Genomic DNA, 16047 nt, shown 5'->3' with positions numbered 1-16047 from the left:
ATGGCATTGCGTCTCTTTTCCGAGAACACGCGCTCTCTCTTTCTTTCTACTTTGATGTCGTTCGGTAACACTTTATTATTTTCCCATTAAGATCGTTTCAGGGACTTCACTGGCGGTCCAGCGGTTAAGACTCCGAGCTTCCACTGCAGGGGGCCCGGGTTTGATCTCTGGTCGGGGAACTAAGATCCCGCAAGCCAAGTGGTGTGGCCGAAAAGAAAAAAAGATCATTTTATGTCCTTCATTAGAGATTGCCTTGGAACAAACTACAGCTCTCCGCACTGTGTCTGTCTGTTTTACTTTCACACAGAACATTTCACTTCTGCTACTTCTGGTCACCAGAGCTATAGGGGTTTCCCAGACCCAGCAGTTGTGTGACACCAACCAAGTGTCCTACAATCCTACTCAGTTCTGACACCGTCCACGTGGAGACAGTGTCAGACCCCACAGCTTAAGGGCTCAGTCCCTAAGGACCGTCCCCCCACTTTAGATGCTAATCGAAAGTAGTTGGTCCCTAGGTTGCCCACAACTTCTGTCTGACTTGGCTACAGATCAGAGTTCCCCATAACCCCCTTCTCAGGTTCAGTTAATTTGCCAGAGTGGCTCTCAGAACTCAGGGAAACATTTGCTTATGTTTACCAGTTTAGTGAAGGATATGATAAAAGATACACACGGAAGTCTAGATGAAGAGATACACAGGGCGAGGTCTGGGAGGGTCCCGAGTGCAGGAGCTTCTGTGCCTGCGGAGTTGGCGTGTGTCACCCTCCTGGTGTGGATGTGTTCACCTTGAAGCTCTCAGAACCCCCTGCTATTGGGATTTTATGGAGGCTTCTTCACACAGGCGTGATTACTTATTCACTCCGTTCCCAGCCCCTCGCCCCTCTCTGGAGGTTGGGGGGTGGGGCTAAAAAGCCCAAGCTTCCAATCATGGCGCGGTCCTTCTGGTGACCAGCCCCATCCAGGAGCCCACCCAGTTGCCTCCACAGAACAAAAGACGCTCCTGGTGCTCTTATCGCTTAGGAATTTACAAGGGTTTTAAGAGCTCTGTGCCAGGAACCAGGGGTAGAGATCAGTATATAAATTTTGTATTATTTCGCAGGCATACTTTAGGACTTAAAGTTTCTAACAAATTGAAAAGGTGCCATTAAAGTTAGTTTCAATAGTCTAGGTTATCTTCTAAAAATGTCTTTTAGCTGCTGTTACTAGTGATTCACAATGCACCAAGATCTGTTTTTGTATTGCGTTTCTGGAAACTTACCAAACACCCTATACTCTGATTATAAGTTTATTCTCTGATTCAACTTCTTTGTAGATCTTCCATGTGTAATACTTAGAGTTATTTCATGTTGGACTGTATTTGATTTACAATGTGATAGTTTCAGATGTACAGCAAAGTGATTCAGTTATACAAATGCATATATCTATTCTTTTTCAATTTCTTTTCCCATTTAGGTGATTATGGAATATATATTTTTATATTTTATTTATTTATTTTTGGCTGCGTTGGGTCTTCGTTGCTCCGTGGCGTGTGGGATCTTCCCGGAGCAGCGCTCGAACCCGTGTCCCCTGCATTGGCAAGTGGATTCTTAACCACTGCACCACCAGGGAAGCCCTATTATGGAATATTGAGTAGAGTTCCCCGTGGTCTTGTTGGTTCTTGTTGGTTATCTATTTTATACATAGTAGTGTATTTTTTTAAATTAATTAATTTTTATTGGCGTATACTTGCTTTACATTGTTGTGTTAGAGTACTGTGTGTATGTCAATCCCAAGCTCCTAATTTATCCCACACCCCAGGTTTACCCTTTGGTAACCTTAAGTTTGTTTTCGAAATCTGTGAGTCTGTTTCTGTTTTGTAAATAAGTTCATGTGTATCATTTTTTCAAATAAGAGCCAACATATGAGTGTTATCATATATTTGTCTTTCTCTGTCTGACTTACTTCACTTAGTATGACAATCTCTAGGTCCATCCATGTTGCTGCAAATGGCATTATTTCATTCTTTTTAATGGCTGAAAAATTCCATTGTATATAGGTACCACATCTTTATCCATTCATCTGTTGACGGACATTTAGGTTGCTTGCATGTCCTGGCTATTGTAAACAGCACTGCAGTGAACACTGGGGTGATGTATTCTTTCAAAGCATGGTTTTCTCCAGATACATGCCCAAGAGTAGGATTGCTGGATCATATGGTAGCTCTATTTTAAGTTTTTTAAGGAACCTCCATACTGTTCTCCATAGTGGCTGTACAAATTTACATTAATACCAACAGGGTAGGAGGGTTCCCTTTTTTCCACACCCTCTCCAGCATTTATTATTTGTAGACTTTTTGATGATGGCTATTCTGACTGGTGTGAGGTGGTATCTCGTAGTTTTGATTTGCATTTCTCTAATAATTAGCAATGTTGAGCATCTTTTCATGTGCCTCTTGGCCATCTGTATGTCTTCTTTGGAGAAATGTCTATTTAGGTCTTCTGCCTTTTTTTTTTTTTTTTTTAAGATTTTTTTTTTTTTGATGTGAACCATTTTTAGTCTTTATTGAATTTGTTACAATATTGCTTCTGTTTTGTGCCTTGGTTTTTTTGGCCACAAGGCATGTGGGATCTTAGCTCCCCGACCAGGGATCGAACCCACCCCCCTGCATTGGAAGGCGAGGTCTTAACCACTGGACTGCCAGGGAAGTCCCTTTCTGCCTATTTTTTGATTGGGTGTTTGTTTTTTTGATATTGAGCTGCATGAGCTGTCTGTAAATATTGGAGATTAATCCCTTGTTGGCTGCATCATTTCTAAGTATTTTCTCCCATTCTGTGGGTTGTCTTTTTGTTTTGTTTATGGTTTCCTTTGCTGTGCAAAGGCTTCTGAGTTTAATGAGGTCCCATTTGTTTATTTTTGTGTTTATTTTCATTACTGTAGGAGATGGATCAAAAAAGATATTGCTGCGATTTATGTGAAAGAGTGTTCTGCCTATGTTTTCCTCTAAGAATTTTATAGTGTCCAGTCTTACATTTAGGTCTTTAATCCATTTTGAGTTTATTTTTGTGTATGTTGTTAGAGAATGTTCTAATTTCATTCTTTTACATGCAGCTGTCCAGTTGTCCCAGCACCACTTACTGAAGAGACTGTTTTCTCCATTGTATATTCGTGCCTCCTTTGTTGTACATTAATTGACCATAGGTGCGTGGGTTTATCTCTGGGCTTTCTACCCCGTTCCATTGATCTATATTTCTGTTTTTGCGTCAGTACCACACTGTCTTGATCACAGTAGCTCCGTAGTATTGTCTGAAGTTAGGGAGCCTGATTCCTCCAGCTCCATTTTTTGTTGACCCAAAGATTGCTTTGGCTATTTGGGGTCTTTTGTGTTTCTATACAAATTAAAAAATTTTTTGTTCTAGTTCTGTGGAAAAATGCCATTGGTAATTTGATAGGGATTGCATTGAATCTGTAGATTGACTTGGGTAGTATAGTCGTTTTGACAATATTGATTCTGTCAATCCAAGAAAATGGTATATCTTTCCATCTGTTTGTGTCATGTTCAGTTTCTTTCATCAGCATCTTATAGTTTTCAGAATACAGGTCTTTGCCTCCTTAGGTAGGTTTATTCCTAGGTATTTTATTCTTTTTGATGCGATGGTAAATGGAGTTGTTTCCTTAATTTCTCTTTCTGATCTTTTGTTGTTAGTGTATAGAAATGCAACAGGTTTCTGTGTATTAATTTTGTATCCTGCAACTTTACTGAATTCCTTGATGAGCTCTAGTAGTTTTCTGTAGCATCGTTATGGTTTTCTATGTATAGTATCATGTCATCTGCAAAGAGTGACAGTTTTACTTCTTCTTTTCCTTTTATTTCTTTTTCTTCTCTGATTGCCATGGCCAGAACTTTCAAAACTATGCTGAATAAAAGTGGCGAGAGTGGACATCCTTGTCTTGTTCCTGATCTTAGAGGAAATGCTTTTAGCTTTTCACCATTGAGTGTGATGTTAGTTGTGGATTTGTCATATATGAACTTCATTATGTTGAGGTATGTTCCCTCTATGCCCACACTCTGGAGAGTTTTTATCATAAATCGGTTTTGAATTTTGTCAGAAACCTTTTCTGTATCTATTGAGATGATCAGATGGTTAAAGTGGTGTATCACAGTGATCGATCTGCAGATATTGAAGAATCCTTATATCCCCGGGGTAAATCCCACTTGATCATGGTGTATGATCCTTTTAATGTATTGTTGGATTTTGTTTGCTAGTATTTTTTTTTTTTTTTGGCCATGCTGCGTGGCTTATGGGGTTTTAGTTCCCTGACCAGAGATCGAACCCAGACCCTCAGCAGTGAGAGCATGGAGTCCTAACCCCTGGACCGCCAGGGAATTCCCACGGTTTGCTAGTATTTTGTTGAGGATGTTTGTGTGTGTGTTCACCAGTGATATTGGCCTGCAATTTTCTTTTTGTTGTGGTATCTTTGTCTGGTTTTGGTATCAGAGTGGTGGTGGTCTCATAAAATGAATTTGGGAGTGTTCCTTCCTTTGCAGTGTTTTGGAATAGTTACAAAAGCGTAGGCATTAACTCTCCTCTAAATGTTTGATAGAACTCACCTGTGAAACAGTCTTGTCCTGGACTTTTGTTTGTTGGGAGTTTTTTTGTTTTTTGTTTTTTTTTAATTTTTTAATTAATTAATTAATTTTATTTTTGTCTGTGTTGGGTCTTCGTTTCTGTTCAAGGGCTTTCTCTAGTTGCGGCAAGCGAGGGCCACTCTTCATCGCGGTGCGTGGGCCTCTCACTGTTGCGGCCTCTCTTGTTGTGGAGCACAGGCTCCAGACGCACAGGCTCAGCAGTTGTGGCTCACGGGGCTAGTTGCTCCGCGGCAAATGGGATCTTCCCAGACCAGGGCTCGAACCCATGTCCCCTGCATTGGCAGGCCTACTCTCAACCACTGCGCCACCAGGGAAGCCCTTGTTGGGAGTTTTTAAATCACAGTTTCAATTTCAGTACTTGTGATTTTCCTGTTCATATTTTCTATTTCTTCCTAGTTCAGTCTTGGGAGATTGTACTTTTCTAAGAATTTGTCCATTTCTTCTAGGTTGTCCATTTTATTGGCATATAGTTGCTTGTAGTAGTCTCTTATGATCCTTTGTATTTCTGTGGTGTCTGTTGTAACTTCTCCATTTTCATTTCTAATTTTTTTGATTTGAGCCCTCTCCATTTTTTTCTGGATGAGTCTGGCTAAAGGTTTATCAGTTTTGTTGTTTATCTTTTGAAAGAACCAGCTTTTAGTTTCATTGATCTTTTCTATTACTTTCTTTGTCTCTAATTTCATTCATTTCTGCTCTGATCTTGATGATTTCTTTCCTTCTACTAACTTTGGGTTTTGTTTGTTCTTCTTTCTCTAGTTGCTTTAGGTGTAAGGTTAGGTTGTTTATTTGATATTTTTCTTGTTTCCTGAGGTACAGCTGTATTGCTGTAAACTTCCTTCTTAGAACTGTTTTTGCTGCGTCCTGTAGGTTTTGAATCGTGTTTTTGTTTTTAGTTGTCTCTAGGTATTTTTGATTTCTGCTTTGATTTCTTCAGTGATCCATTGGTTGTTTAGTAGCATATTGTTTAGCCTGTATGTGTTTGTGTATTTCACAATTTTTTCTTGTTGAATTATAATCTCATAGCATTGTGATCGGAAAAGATGCTTGATATGATTTCAGTTTCATAAATGTACCGAGGCTTGCTTTGTGGGTCAGCATGTGTTCTATTTTGGAGAATGTTCCATGTGCACTTGAGAAGGATGTGTATTCTGCTGCTTCTGGTTGGAATGCCCTATAAATATCAATTAAGTTCATCTGATCTAGGGCTTCCCTGGTGGCGCAGTGGTTAAGAATCCGCCTGCCAATGCAGGGGACACAGGTTTGAGCCCTGGTCTGGGAAGATCCCACATGCTGTGGAGCAAGTAAGCCCATGCGCCACCACTACTGAGCCTGTGCTCTAGAGGCTGTGAGCCACAACTGCTGAGCCCGCGTGCCACAACTACTGAAGCCCCCACACCTAGAACCCGTGCTCCACAACAAGAGAAGCCACTGCAGTGAGAAGCCTATGCACCACAATCAAGAGTAACCCCCAGGGCTTCCCTGGTGGTGCAGTGGTTGAGAATCTGCCTGCCGATGCAGGGGATACGGGTTCGAGCCCTGGTCTGGGAAGATCCCACATGCTGCTGAGCAACTAGGCCCGTGAGCCACAACTACCCAGCCTGCACGTCTGGAGCTTGTGCTCTGCAACAAGAGAGGCCGCAACAGTGAGCGGCCTGTGCACTGCGATGAAGAGTGGCCCCCACTTGCCGCAACTAGAGAAAGCCCTTGCGCAGAAACGAAGACCCAACACAGCCGAAAATAAATTAATTAATTAATTAATTAAAAAAAAAAAGAGTAACCCCCACTCGCTGCAACTAAAGAAAGCCCATGCACAGCAATGAAGACCCATTGCAGCCAAAAGTAAATAAATAAGCATTAAAAAGACTCAATGTATAAATAAATAAATAACTCCATCTGGGCTAATATGGCATTTAAGGCCTATGTTTCCTTATTGGTTTTCTGTCTGGATAATCTGTCCATTGATGAAAGTGGGGTGTTAAAGTTCCCCACTATTATTGAGTTACTGTTAATTTCTCCTTTGATGGCTGTTAGCATTTGCCTTATATATTGAGGCGCTCCTCTGTTGTATGCATATATATTTACAATTGTTATATCTTCTTCTTAGATTGATCCCTTGATCATTATGTAGTGTCCTTTTTTGCCTCTTGTAACAGGCTTTATTTTAATATCTGTTCTGTCCGATGCGAGTATTGCTACTCCAGCTTTCATTTGATTTCCATTTGTGTGGAATACCTTTTTCCATCCCTTCACTTTCAGTCTGTATGTGTCCCTAGATATGAAGTGGGTCTTTTGTAGACAGCATATGTACAGGTCTTGTTTTTGTATCCATTCAGCCAGTCTATGTCTTTCGGTTAGAGTATTTACTCCATTTACGTTTAAGGTAATTATCAATTTGTATATTCTTATTGCCATTTTGTTAATTGTTTTGGATTTGTTTGTTCTCTTGTGGTTTGATGACTAACTTTAGTGTTGTGTTTGGATTCCTTATTCTTTTGTGTGTGTGTATCTATTGTAGATTTTCGGTTTGAGGTTACCATGGAGTTTTGATATAGCAGTCTATATACATACAAGATTGTTTTCAGTTGCTGGTCTTTTAATTTCAAATGCATTTCCAGTATCCTGTATTTGTACTTTCCTCTTCTCACGATTGCTGGTTTTGATATCATATTTGTGTGTGGATGATTTCCTACCTCTGCTGTATGTTTGCCTTTAGTGGTGAGCTTTCCCATTTGGAATTTTCTGGTTTGGAGTTTTGGCCTTTTCCACCTAGAGAATTTCCTTTAGCATTTGTTGTAAAGCTGGTTTGGTGATGGTGAATTGTCTTAGCTTTTGCTTGTTTGCAAAGCTTTTGATTTCTCCGTTGAATCTGAATGAGAGCCTTGCTGAGTAGAGTATGCTTGGTTGTAGGTTTTTCCTTTTCATAACTTTAAATATATTGTGCCACTTTCTTTGGGCCTGTAGCGTTTCTGCTGGAAAATCACCCTATCGCCTTATGGGGATTCCCTTTTATGTTACTTGTTGCTTTTCCCTTGTTGCTTTTAGTATTTTCTTTTTGTCTTTAATTTTTGTAAGTTAAAAAAATCTTTATTTATTTATTTATTAGGCTGTGCTGGGTCTTATTTGAGGAACGCAGGAGCTTTGATCTTTGTTGTGGCATGTGGAATCTTTAGTTGCGGCATGTGAACTCTTAGTTGTGGCATGCAAACCCTTAGTGCGGCATGTGAACTCTTGAGTTGTGGCATGTGGGATCTAGTTCCCCGACGAGTGATCCAACCTGGACCCCCTGCATTGGGAGCATGGAGTCTTAGTCCTTGGACCACCAGGGAAGTCCCAGTTTTTGTAAATTTGATTAATATGTGCCTTGGGCTGTTCCTCCTTGGGTTTATCCTGCCTGGGACTCTGTTTGCTTCCTTTCCTGTGATAAGGAACTTTTCAGCTATTATTTCTTCAAATATTTCCTCAGGTCCTTTCTCTCTTATCCTTCTGGGACCCCAATAATGCGAACGAATTTTGGTGTGTTTAATGTTGTTCTAGAGGGTCTCTTAGACTGTCATTATTTCTTTTCATTCTTTTTTCTTTATTCCGTTCCAGGGTAGTGATTTCCATTATTCTGCCTTCCAGCTCACTTATCTGGTTTTCTGCCTCATTTATTCTGCTATTGTTTCCTTCTAGTGTATTTTTCATTTCAGTTATTGTATTGCTCATCTCTGTTTGTTTGTTCTTTAGATCTTCTAGGTCTTTGTTAAACATTTCTTGTATTTTCTTGGTCTGTGCCTGCATTCTTTTTCCGAGATCTTGGATCATCTTTACTGTCATTACTCTGAATTCTTTTTTGGGTAAATTGCTTATCTCCACTTCACTTAGTTCTTCTGGGCTTTTATCTTGTTCCTTCGTCTGGGACCTATTCCTCTGCTGTCTCATTTTGTCTAACTTTCTGTGATTGTGGTTTCCGTTCCACAGGCTGCAGGATTGTAGTTCTTTTTTTAAATTAATTAATTTTATTTTTGGCTGCGTTGAGTCTTTGTTGCTGCGCGTGGGTTTTCTCTAGTTGTGGCGAGCAGCGGCTACTCTTAATTGTGGTGCACGGGCTTCTCATTGCAGTGACTCCTCTTGTTGTGGAGCATGGGCTCTAGGTGCGCGAGCTTCAGTAGTTGTGGCACTCGGGCTCAGTAGGCTCGCAGGCTCTAGAGCGCAGGCTCAGTAGTTGTGGCGCACGGGCTTAGTTGCTCCGCGGCATGTGGGATCTTCCCGGACCAGGGCTCCAACCTGTGTCCCCTGCATTGGCAGGCAGATTCTTAACCACTGCGCCACCAGGGAAGCCCGAGATTGTAGTTCGTGATTCAGGTGTCTGCCCCCTGGTGGGTGAGGCTGGCGAAGGGCTTGTCCTGGCTTCCTAGTAGGAGGGACTGGTTCCTGCCCACTGGTGGGTATAGCTGGTCTTGTCCCTCTGGTGGGCAGGGCCGTGTCAAGGGGTGTGTTTAGTGGGAAGCTGTGGGCTCAGGAAGACATTAGGCAGCCTGTCTTCCAATGGGCAGGGCTGTGTTCCCACCCTGTTGGTTTTTTGGCCTGAGGCATCCCAGCACTGGAGCCTACAGGCTGTTGGGGGGGCCGCGTCTTGGTGAGAAAATCTCGGCCTCTAGGCGGCCTCACGCCAATGAGCACTCCCCAGAACTTACACTGCCAGCGTCTCTGTCCCCACAGTGAGCCACAGCCACCCCCCGCCTCCACGGGAGATCCTCCAACATCAGCAGGTAGGTCTGGCCCAGGCCCTTACGAGGTCACTGCTTTTCCCCCCGGGTCCTGGTGTGCTCGAGACCTTGTGTGCATCCTCCAAGAGTAGAGCTTCTGTTTCCCCCAGTCGTGTGGAATTTCGGTGATCAAACCCCAGTGGCCTTCAAGTCCAGCTGGTTTGGGCACTCACCCTCCCAATGCCAGACTCCCAGGCTGGGGAGACGGATGTGGGGCTCAGAACTTTCACTCCTGTGTGCGAACCTTTCCAGTCTAAATATTTTCTAGTTTGTGGGTCACCCAGCCGGTGGGTATGGAATTGGATTTTATCGTGATTGTGCCCCTCCTACTGTCTCTTTGTGGCATCTTCTTTGTCTTTAGATGTAGGGTAACTCTTTTGGTAGGTTCCGGCGGTTTTTGGTCAATGGTTGTTCAGCAGTTAGTTGTGATTTTGGTATTTTCATGAGGGGGGCGAGCTCACGTCCTTCTACTCTGCCATCTTGTCTTCAAGCCCTGACTTCGTAGGATTTAATTGTAAAATATAGTGTTTGTAGAAAATGCATAAGCCATTGCAGCACCCACCTAAACCTACTAAAGTGGACATCCACGGAAGGACGGCCAGGCCAAGACCTGGATGAATCCCTCACACCAGCCCCCGGTCAACATGACTCCCAGACAGGCCTCCCCTGTCGGGTGAGTGACAAGTGTGTGCCTCCCTGGGTCACTGTGTTTTAATTCTGTGTGCTTTCTTTGGAGTGCAAATGGCATTCTGTCAGCTTCCCGTTACTCAGTGCTCTTAGCTGCCCATGGGATGGCAGTCTGGTCACTTTTGCTAGTCTGTAGGGCCCTGTGATGGGGCTGCACCCTGTTCATTTCTTGATTCTACTGCTAGTAGCCACTTGGGTGGCCTGGAGGGTTTTCTGTTATGACATGTGCTTCTGAAAACTTTGGAAATCTTATACACTTGGATGTCTCGGCCTCATCTTCTCCAAATCGCCCATACTAGACCCCTGTTTCTCAGCCCCCAAACATTTTCTCTTGTGTTTTATGGTTGCCCTTTAGGAGGGGAATCAACCCTGCTCCCCACCCAAGATGGACTTGGTTGTCAAGATGATGCCACTTGCACCAAGAGGATCAGAAGATAGTTGGCAATCTGGGGAGATGGACGCAGATGTACGCTCTTGCAGGTGGCCAGAGGAAGAGCTGGTGGGGCCTCCGTCGTGGCTGGGCGTTTGTGAGGTTTGATCTTCCCACCCACAGGACGCATGGCACTCGTGGGCCTCCTTATCCATTCGCATAGACTGGGCCAGGCAGGGAAGAGGGTGGGGCTCTGAAAGCTCTTCCTAGTCAGACCACAGATTAAATCACGAATGGATCCAGCCTCTTTATTGTAATTCACCTCCAATGTTTGGTTCATGACTGACACACCTCATCTCATCTAATCGAATATGAACTTGTCTGAGTGTGAAGTTTAGAAGCCTAGTGCCCAAGCAGTGTATTTTAGTTAAGACAAGCAGACGTTGGAAGAGCGTTGGAATCCGCTTAATCCCAGGGCATTGGAGAGGGGCGGGACACACACTGGGGGATTCCGGGCTCTGTTCAACTATTTCTGCCATGCTTTTGTGCCGCCTTGCCAGGGCTGTCTACCCACATGCAGTGAAAGGCCCCTTCAGGGAAACTGCCCCTTCCCTGGCTGGCCAATGAATAGTCCTCAGCCAAGCGGTCAGCAGCTCCATGGAAAGCATCTACGTACCAGCCATCTGCTGCACGTGGCTAGAGTACTTTGGGTATTTCCTGAGTGCCATGTGTGCTGTGGGTCCACAAGACCATCGTCACGTGGGAGGTGCCAGGGGCACTGGTTCACCTCTGTCCTGCCAGCCCCAGTTCATTTCAGGAAGGAGGCCTCTGGAGGGGTGAGCCTGTGTGGTGCTGCAGGCCCAACCCAAGGCATCAGGGCAGCTGGGTGCCAGCAGCCCGGGCTCAGGGCCTGGGAGGGCCTCGGCTCCAGCAGGGCCCAGGGAGTGGCCGTCGTGGTGCGCTACTGCTCTGGAGCGCTAGGAGGGCTACCAGATGCGCGTGGGCAGTTAACGCCGCATGGTAAATTGGGCCTGCCGGCCTACAGACCCCTGGACGTATGAGATGGTGGTGTGTTTGTTCCAGTGGATGAACCTACACTGACATGTCGTAATCACGCACAGTCCGCAGTTGACTTTGCATGTATGTTCTGTGGGTTTAGACAAAGATGCATCCACCTTTATAGTATCCTACGAAACATGTTCACTGCCCTAAAATATCCCCTGGGCTCCTCCTACTCACCCCTCCCCCAGCCCCAATCCCCAGCAACCACTGGTCCTTTTACTACCATCTCCATAGTTTTGCCTTTTCAAATAGATTTAGAAAAATCTTTTGATATGCTGTGGTTTTTCTTCTTTAGACAGTTGAAGTGATTTTTAAAAATTATTTATTACTATTTTTGGCTGTGTTGGGTATTAGTTGCTGCACGTGGGATCTTCGTTGTGACATGTGGGATCTTTCGTTGAAGAGCATGGGCTTCTCTCTAGTTGTGGCCCACGGGCTCTCTAGTTGTGGTGCATGGGCTCCAGAGCACATGGGCTCTGTTGTTTGCAGCATGCTGGCTCTCTAGTTGAGGCGCACGGGCTCAGTAGTTGTGGCGCGTGCACTGTGTTGCCCTGTGGCATGTGGGATCTTAGTTCCCTGACCAGGGATCAAACCCACGTCCCCTGCATTGGAAGGTGGATTCTTAACCACTGGACCAGCAGGGAAGTCCCCTGAAGTGATTTTTGACTGTTGAGCCAGCCTTGCATACCTGGGATAAATACCACTTGGTTATGGTCTATGTTACTGGATTCAGTTTGTTAATTTTTTTTTTTTAAGGAACGCTATTTATTTATTTATTTATTTTGGCTGTGTTGGGTCTTCGTTTCTGTGTGAGGTCTTTCTCTAGTTGCGGCGAGCGGGGGCCACTCTTCATCGCGGTGCGGGGGCCACTCTTCATCGCGGTGCGCGGGCCTCTCACTATCGCGGCCTCTCTTGTTGCAGAGCACAGGCTCCAGACGCGCAGGCTCAGTAGTTGGGGCTCACGGGCCTAGTTGCTCCGCGGCATGTGGGATCTTCCCAGACCAGGGCTCGAACCCGTGTCCCCCGCACTGGCAGGCAGACTCCCAACCACTGCGCCACCAGGGGGAAGCCCAGTTTGTTAATATTTTTTAAAAATATTTATTTATTTATTTAGACTGCAGTGGGTCTTAGTTGTGGCTTGCGGGATCTTCCTTGAGGCATGCGGGCTTCTTAGTTGCAGCATCCAAACTCTTAGTTGCGGCATGTGGGATCTAGTTCCCCGACCAGGGATCAAACCTGGGCCCCCTGCATTGGGAGCATGGAGTCTTATCCACTGGACCACCAGGGAAGTCCCCAGTTTGTTAATATTTTGTTTGGGATTTTTACATCACTGTTCATGAAAGAGATTGATCTATAGTTTCCTTGTAATGTCTGTGTCTGGGTTTGTTATTAGGGTAATGCTTACCTCAGAATGAGTTAGTGCACATTCCCTCTGCTTCTGTCCTCTGAAACTAATTGTAGAGAATTATTTCTTCCTTAAATGTTTGGTAGAATTCACCAGTGAACCCATCTGGGTCTGGTGCTTGCTGTTTTGGAAGGTTAGTAATTACTTTATTTTTTACTTTACTTTTTTATTGAAGTATAGTTGATTTACACTAGTGTGTTAGTTTCAGGTGTACAGCAGAGCGATTCAGTTTTATATACACACACGCACACAAACATAGCTTTTTCAGATTCTTTACTCTTACAGGTTATTACAAAATATTGAGTATAGTTCCCTGTGCTATACAGTAGGTCCTTGTTGGTTATCTATTTTATATATAGTAGTGTGTATATGTTAATCCCAACTTCCTAATATATCCCTCTGTCGACGCCCATTTCCCCTTTGGTAACCATAAGTTTGTTTCCTATGTCTATGAGTCTCTTTCTCTTTTCGAAATAAGTTCATTTGTATACTTTATTTTCTTTTACTTATTTATTGTTTTAGACTCTACGTATAAGCGATATATGATATTTGTCTTTCTGTCTGGTTTACTTCACTTAGTATGACTATCTCTAGGTCCATCCATGTTGCTGCAAATGGCATTATTTCATTCTTTTTTATGGCTAAGTAATATTCCATTGTATATGTACCATATCTTCTTTATCCACTCATCTGTCGATGGAAATTTAGTTTGCTTCCATGTCTTGGCTATTGTAAATAGTGCTGCTGCCAATTTACATTCCCACCAACAGTGTAGCAAGGTTCCTGGAAGGTTACTGATTGTTCATTCAGTTTCTTTCATAGATACAGGACTATTCAGATTATCTGTTTCTTCTTGTGTGAGTTCTTGCAGGCTGTGTCTTTCAAGAAATAGGGCCATTCCATCGAGGTTATTAAATTTGTGGGTATAGTTATTCATAGTATGCCATTATTACCCTTTCAACATCCATAAGACGTGTAATGATATCCCCTAGTTCTTTGCTGATAGTAATAATTTCTGTCTTCTCTATTTTTTTCCTAGTTAGCGTATGGTTTTATTGATCTTTTCAGAGAGCCAGCTTTTGGTTTAGTTGATGTTCTCTACCAATTTCCTGTTTTAAATTTTATTGATTTCTGCTCCAAATTTTAGTATTTTTTTCTTCTGATTACTTTAGATTTGATTTGCCCTTTTTCTAGTTTCTTAAGGTAGAGGTTTAGATTATTGATTTTTGATCTTTTTTTTTTTAATTTTATTTATTTATTTATTTATTTATTTATTTATTTATTTATTTATTTATGGCTGTGTTGGGTCTTCGTTTCTGTGCGAGGGCTTTCTCAAGTTGCAGCAAGTGGGGGCCACTCTTCATCGCGTTGCACGGGCCTCTCACTATCGCGGCCTCTCTTGTTGCGGAGCACAGGCTCCAGATGCGCAGGCTCAGTAATTGTGGCTCACGGGCCCAGTTGCTCTGCGGCATGTGGGATCTTCCCAGACCAGGGCTCGAACCCGTGTCCCCTGCATTAGCAGGCAGACTCTCAACCACTGCGCCACCAGGGAAACCCAATCTTCTTTTGTAATATATCCTTTCAGCGCTTTCTCCCTCTAAGCATTGCTTTCACTGCATCCCTCGCATTTTTTAAAAAATTTATTTTATTTATTTTATTTTTGGCTGCCTTGGGTGTTCGTTGCTTCATGCGGGCTTTTCTCTAGTTGTGGCGAGCAGGGGCTACTCTTCGTTGCTATGCGCAGGCTTCTCATTGCGGTGGCTTCTCTTGTTGCGGAGCATGGGGTCTAGGTGTGCGGTCTCAGTAGTTGTGGCTCATGGGCTCTAGAGTGCAGGCTCAGTAGTTGTGGCGCATGGGCTTAGTTGCTCCGTGGCATGTGGGATCTTCCCGGACCAGCACTCGAACCCGTGTCCCCTGCATTGGCAGGTGGATTCTTAACCACTGCGCCACCAGGGAAGCCCCTGCCCTCTCATATTTATCACCAAAGAGTGTTTGGTTTAATTTTGCTTCTTTCGAACTTTTAATCAATGGGTATTCCCAGTAATACACTATTGATATTATATTGAAAATGTTTTCTGACTTAGCCCAGTCTGTTCCACACAAGCTGGTATCTGAACCTGTGAGTCATCTGATTAACTCATCCATTTGCTCTTGGGGCCTCTGTTGTTTCAAGAGTGTGTGTGTGTTCAACAGTGCAACTGCAGTCTTGTTTTTATCCTTTTTTTTTTTTTTTTTTTTTTTTTGGGCTGTGCTGTGCAGCTTGTGGGATCTTAGTTCCCCGACCAGGGATCAAACCCGGACCCCCTGCAGTGGAAGCGTGGAATCTTAACCACTGGACCGCCAGGGAAGTCCCAATTGTTTCTTTCCTTAACTGCAAATACATGAGAAATTTTCTTCACATTGGAGAGAAATCGGTGCATTGTAGATTATGCATCTACAGGTCCCTCAAGGATTTCATACTGTGGCAGTGCCACCTGGGAAGTAGACACCCAAATTGAGCTTGACCTTCATGGCAGAGATGTGGTGCTCCTACCTGTTGGCCTTGACATTGGGGCCAGAAGCCTGGGGTCAAAGGACTGACCCTCACCCATGCTGACATTCTCCAAGATGAGGGGCCACTTAACCTGGCTTCACAGCAAATGAACAGCACTAGAGAAAACAAGGAAAAAGGATATTACCGGTTCTAACTTTAAAAGGAAGTAAGCCACCGGGAAAGGAAGTGAAAAAAACTAACATTACAGAAAAGACGTCATTTCCACTCTCTTGGTCTTCCTGCAACGGTCGTCATGTGTTTTACTTCTATATATATACTAGCCCTCTAATAAATTGGTGTTTTGTTGAAATAATCAAGTATTTCTCAAGACTGAAATGACAAAAAAAAAAGAAAAACCATCTAATCTTTTTTTTTTTTTTTTGGCTGCGTTGGATCTTCGTTGCTGCATGTGGGCTTTCTTTAGTTGTGGCGAGCAGGGGCTACTTTTTGTTGCCGTGCGCAGGCTTCTCACTGTGGCTTCTCTTGTTGCAGAACACGGGCTCTAGGCGCACAGGCTTCAGTAGTTGTGGCTCATGGGCTCAGTAGTTGTGGCTCGCGGGCTCTAGAGCGCAGGCTCAGTAGTTGTGGCGCACGGGCTTAGTTGCCGTGCAGCATCTG

General features: G+C 43.8%; 1 protein-coding gene across 7 annotated transcripts in view; it reads right to left on the bottom strand.

The window, feature by feature from the left end:
• Positions 1-16047, bottom strand: part of LOC309656639 (uncharacterized protein) — a 208396-nt gene that overhangs the window by 76921 nt on the left and 115428 nt on the right. The window contains exon 4 of one of the 7 annotated variants that reach the window (XR_014261458.1): positions 1012-4942. The exons of the other annotated variants lie outside the window; for them this stretch is intronic. The gene's annotated coding sequence lies outside the window, so the exon portion shown is untranslated. Of the gene's footprint in view, positions 1-1011; positions 4943-16047 lie in introns of those variants that run through there. 7 annotated transcript variants of the gene reach the window in all.

This window comes from Balaenoptera physalus, assembly GCF_965194825.1.
Source record: "Balaenoptera physalus genome assembly, chromosome: 3".
Classification (NCBI taxonomy): domain Eukaryota; kingdom Metazoa; phylum Chordata; class Mammalia; order Artiodactyla; family Balaenopteridae; genus Balaenoptera; species Balaenoptera physalus.
This window is presented reverse-complemented; position numbering and strand designations above follow the sequence as displayed.